The following is a 14465-nucleotide window of genomic DNA, read 5'->3' on the forward strand; positions in this document are numbered from 1 at the left end:
ATCCTAATACTGACCTGCTTCGTATTGATTTTTAGATCCTGGAAAGGATAGGGAATTCTCTTCTTTTGCCTATTCTGAATCCCTGAGTGAACATGTTCCAGAGCCCAACAGCTTTGATTTCCTTGGAGTCTGTGAGAAACTAGAGAAAGAAAATCCCTTAAACATCCACTAAGAGCAACCCCTAGCACCACTGATCTTTGCAAACTGCCACTGAGATTTCGAAACTATTACACTGGGAAGTTACTGAGCAGCTGTCAAAAACATGAGTTTTGCAGAAACAGGATATGTTACCTCTCAAAATTCAGATCAGTCAACAACTGTCATCGATGTTTTAAGCCACTTCTGTGGTCTATGCTTAGAAAATTTATTTACTTTTTAGAGGGCTTATAGAGGTATGATCTTAATGATTAAAAATATTTTAACTCTCTCAGGATTTGAGATACCATTAATTCCACATCAAAATCACTGAAAACATGAATTACTTGAATATGATATCAAATCACGGTTTAGGTTAAATTCCTGTTAAGTCTTACTCAGGAGAAGCTTTGTGCTTTGTAATACTGGACTGCAATTTTTGAAAGGCATAAATACAAGTCAGATGTGGATCTTTTGTTGAATTTCAACATGATATTAATACTTAATTTCCATTCCCTTTTCTCAGGGTAGACATTGAACAAAAATATTAAACTTCAGCAGTAAGACCAGTAGAAACCACAGGGTAATATTCATCTCTCCTTGAAGAAGGTTTTGCATATCTAAAGGCCCTGAGTCAGGTGCACACTTGAAAAATCCTAATATGTTTGGTTCATTACTGGTTATTTTGCTGCATCAAGGCACTAACATGAAAGTGTTTTTGCTTTTAGGGATTATAAATAGAAAATGAAAAAACTACTCATTTTGTATACAAAGAGAAAAAAGGCACTTATACATGTTCCTGACACGAATACAATTTGTTGCTGTACAGAAAGCAGCAATACAAATTCTACAGTAATGGTTTTGTCACGGGAAAAGCAATTTGGAAAACAGGAACCTATCATTACCCTAAGCGGTATAGTTTCCTTTATGGCCATGTATACTCTTAGAAATACAAATATTGATGTTTAAAATGGGAGAAATATTAAGAGGAAATCTACAAATATTCATGTAGAAACAGTGATTTTCCAATATATACTCAAGCTGAAAACATAAACATAGAAATTTTAAATGCTATTTAGCAAGATTTGTTAGCATAATGGATCAGAAACAAGAAATATTATTTTAGTTAGATTCATAAGCTTTAATATGTGCAAAATTGTGTTTGGAGGGGTGTTTTTGTTTGTTTTCAGTTTTCAAATTGCATTATTTGAGATCACTTTTAAAGCACATATTGTCCCTTGAAACTTCTTGAGGCCCTTTAACATGATAGTTTCCCAAGCATATGAGATTTTTTTGTGAAAAAAGTCTTTGAGAATATGTACTGTTTAGCTGAGTGCTGCAATGCTACAGATCAATTCAGACTTTTCGTAGTCTCTACAGGATCTATCCAAATTCCAGATCTATAAGCATATTTTTAATCCAGCATAAATAACAGGAGACTGAACAATTCCAAGTGCTAAGGGTGTCAGCTTTGCTTAAAAGCAACACTGTCTTTTATATGATACTGTTCTTCCTGTGAACAAACAAAAAAAACCCCATCAAACACTATTTTATATGTATTTAATCTCATGAAACTAACTAAAATCATGTGTCTTGTTTCTGATACATTTTGTTGAGGCATCTTGTTAAATTGCTTTTAACATTTCTATGTTTGTGTTTTGAGTCACAGGATGCTTTGAAAACTGTTGACTTGATAATGACTGGGACTGTGTGGGCAGTGTGACAGACAGCTATTATGATTTCAGTAATAGCTCACACATAGCTCTGAATATTAGAAATGGATTTTCTCATGACACAGTCCTTCTTCCACTGATCAGATACCTAGAAGGAAAAAAGGATCAGAAGGAAGCTTGAATAATTTTCTTAGCAATGGGGACAGGCCTCACACATTGTCTTCTCAGATAGCAGGCAATTTACTGAGTCTAGAGAGAAGATACAGAGCTTCTGTAATGTAATCAGTGCTGTGGGACAGGTTTTCTTTGGCTTATTCCACAGGGGTTGGATGAGTTCTGCATGCTTTTGCCAGCAGCAAATCTTCAAGTCTCCTTTATTTTCCCTGAAAGATACAGAGTTCCCCAGCTCCATCTCAGATACCTCTGAGATTCACCTATGTATTATTTTCTTGAAGTAAACAGAATGCTGAAACCAACAGTATTGCTTTGTTAGAAATTATTAAAATAAGCTTCAATAGGAAACAAAAAACACCTTTCAGATCTTGGAAATAGGAAGTTAATGAGATTTATGGAGCTTTGGAAAGGTGGTTAATTATTTCAAGAGAGATGGGAGGGCACTGGAAGCATTGGGTCACATCTACGGTTCCTTGAAAAGTTTTGAAAGTCGTGGAGATAGAACCCAGCTGCTTTCATTCCATATCACATCATCAAGGAAATACATCTACTTCTCACTATAGCATACCTTGAGTTGTCTGACCAGCTGAGGCCCGATGGGATGATATGAAGCTTATTTCCAGAAGCTCCTTATCTCTAAAAATATCCTCTGCTATCTATTTCCCAAATGTGAAGGGAGATACTAACTACTATGAGCCCTGCTGCCAGAGATTTCAAGGGAGTGAGAGAGACACTTCAGGAAGGGTTTGTTCAATTTGAGCATGTCATTGAGGCCAAATGAACTGTGGAAAACATAATAGAGCAGCCACATCATAGCACTGACTTTTTAACAATAGTTGCAGGACTTCAGGTCAAATGTCATCTACTCACTTGTGCTTTCATGTAGCCTTCTGCAGTATTTTACAGTTTGTCAGATACAAAACAAGAGCTAAGAAAAAAAAGAGCTCTTCCCATCTTGAGGGATGGGGAATGCTAAGGTGAAAACTTTAAAATACCTAATGTCAGTTTAAAGTTGTTATCTAGGACCTGCCAAAATTAAATGTTTGTAGTGTAGACAATGGTATTTAATAGGAAATCCTATCTTCTTTGGGCCTGTAAGAGAGATAACCTGCTGAATTTAGTCTGTCATTTTCTTTGAAGACTGAAAATATATAGGAAAAAAGAAGACTAAATCAATCAAGAATTCTTCAGCAAAATGCTTTATTTAGCAAGAATGTAAGCTGAAACAGTTAACATGTCAGTTATCTGTTTTCTTGATAGTATCCCACCAGACAAGGAAGAACAGCCCAATGACTATACCAGATTTTTCAGAAGTTTCCACTGTTGCCCTGTGAAACAGTTTCAGGATCTACCATGATGCTCTGGCATCTTATTGCACATCTTGATCTGCTTTAACCTGAAAATTCTTAGCCAATGTAAGAAAATTTAGTTATGGCCATTTTACTTTTTCATCTATTCATATATCTGTGGGAGGTTTAATGTAGAGAATTCTGAATACCACTGTTTGTTTGTGAGATATATCACAGTGCATTTAGGATCCTTGCACACTTATATGATCTTAGCTTAGGACTTTCTACATGCTTAATACTCTCATTTCTTTCAGAGTGCTAAAAATTCTGATTTAAGTCTCAAGAGCTCCTTAACAATTAATAGTATATTTAGTCACCTAAAACTACTATGATGTGATTTCTGTTTTTTTATGACTATGCTGCAGTTTCACATTTCAAACATACCTAGTTGATTAAATGGTTTATGACACTTAAGTTTTGTTTCTTTGCTTGGAATTATTATGGTCATATCTGCTACATAATTTGATTTTATTTAATTTAATTTAAGCAGCTATTATGCTCTGGGCAAGTCCATTAAAAAAAAAAAAAAAAAAAAAAAAGACTACTATGTTTAGTCCAAAGAATTTTGCCATGTTTTCCATTTTACAGAAGGCTTTGATTCTAGAAAGGTTGCAATGCCATCGCATATTTTTAATTAGAATATTACAATAATCCTTACCCATACTTTCATTATAATACTCATTGTTCACTGTAATTTCCTCTCAGATGGCCTGCCAAATTCAGCTTGATGAAAATGACAGCAACAAATTCCACTGCCAGAATTATTTTTTTTAAACACAATCTATATAGTATTTATACATTGCTACATTCAATGGCTGCAAATCCTTATTAAGGATTTTACTTTAAGGTAAATATAAGATTATTTAGGTCTGATTTTATGCTTTTTATCAGAAATCTATTTATTGAAAAAGTGGTAATTTGGTATCCCCCCTTGTTTGTCTACACTCATAGTAGTCACAGAGCATGGATATGGAGAACCCTGGTGTCTCCTTCTGCAAGATAACAGTTTTAAAGTGAAGCAAGCATTTAAGAGTGAAACAATCTCTGATATGTACTTTCTCACATAGTTTATTGTCCTTCAGTTATATTTATGTATCTGTATAGTAGGAGGAGAAGTCATCATTATGCAATATGGGAAGTAATCTACATTTAAGCAGTATTTTTCCTTTTTAACCCACACTTGTTCTCTCCTTCAGATCATATTACAGCCCCACAAACAGTTCCACCTTGGGAATGGAGGGCACAGCACAGGGCAGAAATGATCACCTGGGAAGGAAGGTTAGTTGAATATCCACCAACTCTGTATCATGGAGGAACTGGCTTGTTCATGTTCAGTAACAGATAAAAAAAATTTAAAATGCACAGCTAATCCCCTTTCTTCCTTCCAAGAGGGAGATGAAAGAAAGGGAAAACAGATCTGTTAGAAATGGCAGCTATTTCACTTAGGATACCATCTGACAAGTTCAAACACTGAGACAACAGCAGAACAAAAACCTAAAGGAAATAGTGTTGCAAGCATTCAAGCCCTGTGCTGCTCATTAAGCAACCTGTTTCCCTATGTACTCAGAACTTCAAACATGTCTTTGTTCTTAACATTTGCTTTCAAGATTTATGGGCAAACTCGCTGTGCCTGACATAAATACTTTTGCACACATTATGCTTGCAAAACCTCATAATGGGCATGCAAATTGATATTTATTCACTCAAAGACAGTAGCTACAAATAACTACTCCTGCTGCAGTATCCATTGAGAGTACCTGTGATACACTAGTGTATCCATCAAAATCTTCTTTCAAACAAGTAATTTTCATCAGGGGAGACATATAGGCTTTTTCCCCAAGCAGTGCTCAGCAGTGAACAGGTATAGAGGCTTTTTTTGCTGCTTTTTTGAGGGTCTTGTGGTTTTGTCTGTTTGGGGTGTTTTTGTTTGCTTGGGTTTTTTTAAGCATTAGTAGGAAGAGCCACCAAAGAGCTCTAGAGGCTGTACAGCAATAATTGATGGAGCTAGCTGACCTCTATTGAGAGGGACTATGTGAAACAGAGAACGGACAGCAACAACCCTTCCAGTACCTTCAGGGGAGCTGCTTCTTTGCATTGTCATTAAAATGCAATTATGCACGGTTTTACTTTCACAGAATCACATTCTAGAGACAATGAGATTCTTGCCCTAGCAACCATGGAAGCTGGATCAAGTGCTCTGCCTCCTTCTCTCTACACCCACAAACCTGCCACAGTAATTATCATCAGGCTTATAGAGATTAATTTAAGATTGCAAATCTCTGATAATGAATTTTGTAGCAAACAAACACAAAATGCTTTTAACCACCAGGCCTTTAGCCAAGAACAGTAACAAAAGTCATTATTTCCTCCCACTACCATAAAAGAAAAAAAAATCCACCATTTTCTGATGCTGTTAGAGCTCTCCTTCTAAATCAATTTAACATTACCTTTCTCTCATAAGGATAGTATATGAATTTTTGAATTTTGTAAACAAGAACAAACACACCAATTATCTGCACTGTTAACAGTAAGATGAAGAAAACAGTTGTGATATTAATTATATTACACTCAAAGAGAAAAATCATAAGTAGAGTTAACATGCAGAGGTTTTCTCTGTGGAGGACATTACCTTCTCAATCAGCTTCACAACTTACATAAGGTTAAATCACTGCTGTTATTCTGCTGAAGAACTGCTGGAATGAAGTTTGTGATGCAATACAAAGAAAATGGATCAAATACGTTGTTAAGTCCTCAGGATGTATTACGAAATGACTACTCAGTGTGTTAGCTTTGTGAAAGGAAACTTCAGCTGCATTCTGCTTTGAACTGTTTTCACACTTCAGCAGATCAGTCAGTTTAGACTGATCAAATATTTACTTGTAATCAACATGATCAATTAATGCATTTGATTTCAATGTAGTGACTGTTCAGAGGCAAAATGAAACAGACCCTATAGTATTCCCATCTGGAATGTCACATACTCCAATGACTAGCACTTGCTGTTTCAAGGACAGTGAATTCTTTCTCCTATAAATCAGAGCAAAAGTTCTTTTACTTTCCAAAGTACGCATTCATTTCAAATTGTACTGTCAAGGCATTAATAGAATACAGCCCAAAATTTGTATTTGAGGCAGGGAATGGGACACACTCATTCTATAGAAAAGAGCTAGCTGGCTTGTATTTTGAAGAGATAAGGCATATTTGCTATTCTCTTGTTTAATTAAGGAATAACCAAAATGAATTTAAATTCAAGGTAAAAGGTACTTTTATTAATTTGTGACAGTTAGGAAAAGGACACCAAAAAAAGATTCAAAGAGTGGTAAAACTGAAAAGGAATGGAAAACTGAAAAGGAGGTGTTGATACAATATGTTTTATACTGTGCAATTAGTTTATATTAAGCTAAGTCTAAGCCATAACCATCTTTACTTCTGTGATTTTTAAAGCTGAGATGGCTTTCTTACAGTATAAAATACACATTCATCCTTATTCCAAAATTATTTGGGAGTCATTGTGTCCCTGTTATTGTTCAAAAAGTATTTTTTTTTTATAATTTAATGCTTTCTTTAGACTTCATGATTAAGGCAGCTGAAAAAGTGATGAGTGATGACTGGTTTTCCTTAGTTCTTATTTTGCTGATGTTTTGCTAGTGCTGTTTCTCTGAACTTCCTTATTTAGGCTTTCATTGCTATCTTGGGGAAGCTCAAGATGCATGAAAATAGACACAGTTCTCAGTTAATCTGTGCTCAATACAACTTTACTGGGAAAGAGGACACTGCTACCATGTTAGACTAACTCCACATATAAAAAAGATCCAGGACTGAGGCTTCCAGCTTCTGAATTTGCCTCATGATATTCTGCACTATGCCTGAGGAAAGCTTTTAACTTCCAGACTTTATGCCTGTTTTCAATGTGAAAATGCTATGGCCCTAAGACAATTTTATTAGCTTTCTTTCCTTTTTTTTTTTTCCTTCTCCTTACATTTTTTATACATCGATCATAAACATGGATTTCATCTTGCTTTGTTTACATAGAACAGATTTAGTTCCCTTATAAATCTGCAAAATGGAAATAAACACTTGTGAATGTTGTCATGTTTAAGCCATTAGTCACAAGCCTCAGAAGACAAATTACCCTAAGCATGGTTCAGGAACAGCAGAAGACTGCTCATTCTAACTCATCTTTATTACAAAAAAAGAAAACTACAAAACGGAGTGTTTCCAGTGATGCACTATCTTTTTGTCTGACCATTTAGGTAAGGTTTCAAAGGAAAGGCAAAACTAATTGTTGAAATAAGGCTTTTATAGAAACTATTTATTTTTATTTTTACTTTTTTGGTACCATGAATAGTAAGACATAAGCATTTCTGTCCTTAGTTGTCCTACTTGATACTGCATCTTCCCTCTATATCTCAAATGAATCAAGTCAATTCTGCAGTTCCATTAGGCAAAAAGAGAGGAACACTGTGAATAGACCAAAGGTATATACACACACAGATGAGCCTCTCCAGTTATATTGGGAACTAATTTCTGTTTGTTTTTCCTCTCAGTGGAGGTCACTGTTTTTCATCTCTGCTGTACTCAGATATTCTTCTTAGAAAATATGTAGGAATCTTTGAAAATAAAACTTTGAAAACTTTATCGTGTTTAAACCATGGTCAAAAATTAACCAGCGTGTTCCAAAATTTACTATAGGGAAATATGACTAACAGAGGCAGTTAGTAAAACTGCATAGGTCTCATTACACTCAAATAGAAGAGGACTAGAACTGCTTGGTTGTAGGCTTTGAAAAAGAGGCTTCTGGGAATGGAATTGTATTTAGAAGAAGGAGTTTGCAATCTCTTGCTGTTCAAAACTGAGGAACTCTGAGCAGTAGTAGAAGGATATAGACATAAAAATTCATTTAGAGAGGATTTAAACGCAGATCATGATTAATTTGCAGCACCAGGGATTAACCCAAAGACCTCTGTTGCCTTTCTTGTCATGCTTTGTAACATCAGTCTTTTAGATATTCAGTATCTTCTGTAAATGTATCTGATGTCAGAGTAATATAAAAAAGTCAGATTATTAATCCTGGTTATCAGCAAACACATCAGTAAAATTCTATTTCTAGCAATGCTAAATAACTAGAAGGTGAACCCCAAGCTGTCTCCAGTCATCGTGGTTTCTCAGGCTTTTGACTGCGTTACTACCATTGTCATATTTGCGAGAAAAAGCACCTCAATATCTTTAGTTACTCTAACACTTTTTCAGTCATCTGACAGAGCTCGCTGGAGATAATGGCTGCAGAACTTCTCATCCAAATTTCATATCAAGACATGATGATGTCATTGAAACTACTCATTACACAATTAAGTCTACCAACAAATGCCATATCACATGCATTTGATTTTTAATTTTAATTCAGAAATTGATAAATATTTTTAACTCCTTACACAGTTTAAATAGTACAGGGAAACTTATTACATTATCTGATCAGTAAATTTCAGAGGAAGATCATGTTTCCTTTCTCCATCTAGGCATGAAGCAGCAGTGTGGGTTGACTTCAAACATTTTCTAGTGCTGTCTTGTTAGCATGCAGAGCACAGGAACACACAGTGTCATGAAAAGTTAGCGTCAGTATGGTTATTCTGTCCTTGAATATGTTATAATGGCTCCCAAGTTTCATCTGTCTCCATATATCAACTGTGTTTCCTGAGAGGTTATACTTCCTAATGCAAGGTAAAAGAAATCTGGTCAAACAGGAATAGAAAAAGCAGACCTGCTGTTTCCCTAGCAAAGCATGAGGCTGTTGCTCATATCAAAACTACAGAAATGAATGCATTTATTGCAGACGTATTTCAGCTACTCTGATGACTATTCTCCACAGAAGAGAGAAAACATAAGAAAATGGCCTTTCAGACCTTGCATAAAAAGCTATTGATTTCACTGGCTGTAATTTATCTGGTATCTCATTCTCTTTAGAAAAAAAAAATATAAAAAAAATTATTCAGCTGGGGCACATAATTATTGCCAGCAGCATAAGACACTTTACAGTGTAAGATCACACTAACACATTAATTGTTTCTTTGACAGCTCTGTGAGAAACAGGGAAGAGTCCTGCCTATTTGCCAGGAGATTCATAAGCAGTCTCATACTATGTCTCATCCTGCAGATTCCCTCTACAAAGAATTTATCATCATAATCACTGAGCGAAGTATGTGCTACGTTTAAGAACAGGTTGCCAAAGCCTAATGGAAATTCAAACATATTGTGGAACTGAGAGACAAAGTAAGATAAATTGTTATGATTCACTGTTAAGTTTGAATTTGGAGAACAGTACACAAATGCAACACAGAATCACAGAGTGGGTCAGGCTGGAAGGGACCCCACTGGGCCATCTCGTCCAACCTCCCAGCTCAATCAGGGTCATCCTGGAGCATGTGGCACAGATGGTTCTGGAGTGAGAGAGACTCCAGCCCCTCTCTGGGCAATCTGTTCCAGTGCACAGGCATCCATACAGTAAAGAAGTTTGTCTTCATATTCAGGTTGAAGTTCTGTGCACCAGTTTCTGTCCACTGACTCTTGTCCTATTGCTTGGCATCATCAAGAAGAGCCTGACTCCATCCTCTTCACACTCTCCCTTCAGATATTTATATCCATTGATGGGGTCCCCCTTCAGTTGCCTCTTGTGAGTCTGGACAAGCCAAACTTCCTTATCCTTTCTTTGTGAGAGAGATGCTCCTGTCCCTTAATCATCTTTTTCACCCTCTGCTGGACTCACTCCAGAAGCTCCATGTTCTCTTGCACTGAGGAGCCCAGAACAGGGCACAGCACTCCAGATGTGCCTCACCAGGGCTGAGCAGAGGGGCAGGATCACCTCTCTCTACCTGCTGGAAATCCTTTTCTTAAAGCACCCCAGGATCCCATTGGCCTTCTCAGCCACAAGGACACACTGTTGGCTCATGGACAGCTTACTGTTCACCAGGACTGTTTCCTGCATTCTGTATGGTTTGCGGTCCCTGGAGCCATTTCAATCTGGCCTGGTGGCTCTGGTAACGCCCTCGTGTAAGCGTCACTGGCTTGGGCTGCAGGATCCTGTCAGGTTCCTGTGCATCTCTCAGCTGCTACTAAATACATCTTTATTCAAAAGAGTATCAGATAAGTGGTTTTGTTTCTCTCAACTCCATTCATCTGCACTCTTCTGACAGTGACAGAGTTACTCAGCAAGCTATTGTACATTTAAATAGAAAGCAATCTTGAGAAACTGCACAGCAATTTTGTATTCCTTGGTTGCTGTTTGAAGAGCACTGGGGATAAAATGATGTCTGAAGATTTCATATTCTTACCAGATTCGCTTTCTGTTTCATAAAGCAGGATTACTCCATACTCTGAAGCACAAACCTGTTTTTGCTCCCCTTACACTTTTCCTTAATCTCTCGTCCTTGAGTATTCCTAAACAAGTAGTTAAGGTACAACCTGTCAGAAATTTCTTAGAAAAAGATGTTTACTTCAATAAAAAGATCCAAGTCCAAATGTAAGGATTCCCCACAGAAAATATTTATTTTCCTGAAAAACTGTGAAAGAAAAAGTTTATTAGTAAAATCAGGAATCATTAATTACCCCAGAAAAGTAAGCAAGATGAATGTGAAAGATACATTCTGTACATGCACTAGCAAAGTATTTAGGCATAAGCTTAACTACAAGAAAGTGAGTAATCCCAGTGGCCTGTATGACTGCTATAAGGAGATCATATCACCAGGACACAGAAGCTATTTTTGCCTCTCAGGGAATTGCTGGATTTTCGGGATTCCAGGATACCTCTGAAAGGTCACTCTGAACTGATTAATTAACTCAGAAAAGAGACAGACTGAATGAATTCATTACAATTTATATTGAGATGTATAACATGCCATTTAAACTGAAGAAATTTTGGACTAAATGATAGAGGCATTTAAAGTCAGCTCCTCAGATCAAACAACTTTAACTTTAGTCAGAGCACTTTTAGGAAAGCATTTTCCATTACTGAAGATAATTTGATTATTTTCTACTTTATGTATAGAAGAAAGCCATATGTTCTGTTAACCAGTCTTATATACAAGGCAGCTTTTCAAGTTCTCATAGGACTGTTCTACATGTTTCAAAACATCCAATGGGGCCAGCAGGGTGGTGGGGTTGTGTCCTCCCTTCCTGCCTTCCTGGTGAAGAAATGGGAATAGGGCTGGAGATGGGTACTGAGGTGGGCTGAGAGATCAAGGCAGGGTGGTCCAGGATGCTGTGGTGGCTCCTGAGGACAGGGTAGATTCCTGCCAGGGCCTCTCCCAGCTCCCCCTGCTCACCAATCCCCTGCCATCCACAGCCTGGATTCCACCGGGGTGCCCAGCTGGGAGCGCACAAGCCCCATGCAGGTGCCAGCTGCAGGAACTGCTGGTGCTGGCTGCACCTCCCATGGTGGCCCTAGGTTTGTAAGCACATCTCTGAACTGCCCAGGAGGACAGGATAACTAAATAGGGTCTGCACCTTTCTCCATCCATAGTACAACCAAAAGGGCTAGGAGGGAGCAAGCTGGGCACAGGTAGGAGCATCCTAGAGCTGGTATAAATGCAAAACCTCGCCTGCAGATTTGGACTCTTGCACCATCCCACCACATAAGTTTGGTCTCCTATGTTCTGTGGTAAATAATGCCTATTTCAGTCATCCGCTGTAAACCATTAAGATTAGTATTGCTTCATGCCTGCTTATGAAAGAACCTTGGAATAAAATGAAATTATTTAGGAGTAGAGTTTGCTTACTTGTTTGCTATTAAATTCCTTGGAAATCGTCTAAACCATAAACATTTCAGTGCAATAAAGCAAATTTAAAATACTGTATTCCAGCTTTTCAAGAATACCCTTAAACATCAATGCATTATCTGCTTTTATTATGCAAGAAGATATACTCCCAAGTGATGAAAAATTAACTTACTTCATGCTAGGAGAAACTCACTTTGAGCTTTGTTAAATGCACCTTTATGCTTAAAGCATATTTTCAATGTTAACACTTCAAATTGCTAAGTAAAGGATAAAACATTATAGTTAGAAATACAGACTAAGTATATAGCTTTAAAAAAGCTAATGGTATACTCTAAAAAGCAAGAGTAGATGGTAGTGCTCTCTTCCCCCCTACTGGTGTAAAGGAAGAGCAGTTCCTTTGATATTTTCAATGTTACACCACTTAAAAGTTAATGCAAGTAAAATAAAATACCAGTTTTGAAATTGGTATAAGAGGCCAAATTTAGAAGTTGAACAGCGTTTGGATTTAAATTCAGTAAAACTAGTCAAACCCCTCTTATCATTGGATAGGTTTGCTGGTTTGAGTCTCTACACAGTTCAAGAGAACAATGTAACTGGGAAAGGTGATCACAAAAATACCGATTTTGGATGACTGCAGCATAGCTGGATTTCAGCTTTAGGAACTATTACCACTTCTGGTTAGGTGTAGACAATTACAGGATGCCACCAGAGTTTTAGTGATTAACCAGTAAATTTGACAGTATTGCACTCCCAATATACCAAAGCATCTTAAAACAGTATTGCTGGTGGGCAGGAACATTATGGCTGTCTTCTAAGGGGACTGGGGCTCCAGGATGTCATTTCAATGGTCTCTGATCTTTGTGTCAGGGATTACTACAATATGAGCAGAAAAAAAATTGTAGGTACCTCACTAAATCTCAGTATCGCCAAAATAAAGAAGATAAAAATGTTTTGGATTGAATATATGGATGTTGTATTATTATTACTGACCTCTGGAAGGGATCAGCAATACAAACCTTAAGAAGGTCATTTATATTATGTTAATGGCATTTTTCATTTCTGCAGTGAAAAATGTAATCTACAGAAGATAATACTTCACCATTCTTGCAGTACTCTATCTAGAAATACCATGAATAGGAATGGATTTTATAAGTTTTTCCTTCTACTAATCAGAAAATCCCTGGAGTGACAAGTATCATAAGAAAAAAGATTATTTAATGTGCCAGGATCTGCTTTCACCAGCAATAATTTGATTAGTTTGTTAAAATGTTAGTCTGCTGTTCACACTTAACTTTACATATGAATACAGCAATACGTAGTGGAGGAGAAGTGTTAATAGCCTCTCATACAGCTGCCCTAAAACATCCACTTATTTCACTGTCAGGCTAGGCTTTTGGTCTTTTTCTTTTCTCTTGTAACTCATCTACTACTTTTCAGTTCATTGTCAGCTGATGTACATAAAGCTTGTGATGCCTCACATTTGTAAAAATAAAAAGGAAATTTTTACAGGACAGCATCAAATTAATTTTTTTCTCATTTGCATTGCCAATTTACTGTTTTGCTTTACTGAAAGTGCTTTTGCACTGTATCCAAATGCTCAAATGCTGGCAGAAACAGCATGAAGCTTTTATTTTTCTCTTGGAAACTGAAGGCAGTAAGTTCCACTCCAGTTAGGTAGGTTCCTTATTTTTTGCATTCACACTGTTGTGAACACTGTTGTATTGAATCCATTGTCTCATGGCAGATAGGACCAAATGAATTAGTTGCCTCCCCATTTTTATAATGTGATACCATTCAACTCTATTAAAAAGAATTTTTTTTCTCTTACAGAGCTGTACATTTGGGGGGAATTTATTGCAACTTTATTTCCTTATCTTCTAGGAAAATATACTGCTGAGTGTCCCATTTCTTTTGTCAATTGCTTATTTATAACTGTATATAATTGTTTCCTGTTCACAGCTGTATTTGCTTTTGTTAATGCATTGCATTATTAGCTTTTCTTTCTAAAAGTAAATCTCTGGATTTCATTTTCCTAATTAAGTTTTCTTTCTTTGCATTAATGTTAGTTTTGTAGTCTTTATCCATATTGAAGAATCTCTGCATACTAGACAACCAAGAGACCTATTTTATCAGATGAATAAAAACTACTGAGTCTAAGCAAAAGTAGCCATTGTTTCTCCAGCTTGCTCTCTTCTGAAATTTTATTGCATTTTATTCTATTTAATTTCTTTGTAGGCTGCATTAGGCAAAAATTATTTTCTCCAGAATGCTATATGGATGCACAAAATCCCACTCTATTTGATCACACATTATTTAAGTACATAGAGCACAACTGATGTAAATAATGAAAGAAAAATAAGAATAGC

General features: G+C 36.6%; 1 long non-coding RNA gene across 1 annotated transcript in view; it reads left to right on the forward strand.

Moving 5' to 3' along the window:
* The window catches only part of LOC147655645 (uncharacterized), a 49438-nt gene extending 35173 nt beyond the window's left edge, over window positions 1-14265 (forward strand). Inside the window, exon 2 of the long non-coding RNA XR_015289554.1 lies at window positions 9404-14265. This is a non-coding gene — a long non-coding RNA (uncharacterized LOC147655645). The remainder of the gene's footprint in view (window positions 1-9403) is intronic.
* The last annotated feature ends 200 nt before the right edge of the window (window positions 14266-14465 follow it).

Source organism: Cyanistes caeruleus, chromosome 1 (genome assembly GCF_971803275.1).
Source record: "Cyanistes caeruleus chromosome 1, bCyaCae1.hap1.1, whole genome shotgun sequence".
Taxonomy (NCBI): domain Eukaryota; kingdom Metazoa; phylum Chordata; class Aves; order Passeriformes; family Paridae; genus Cyanistes; species Cyanistes caeruleus.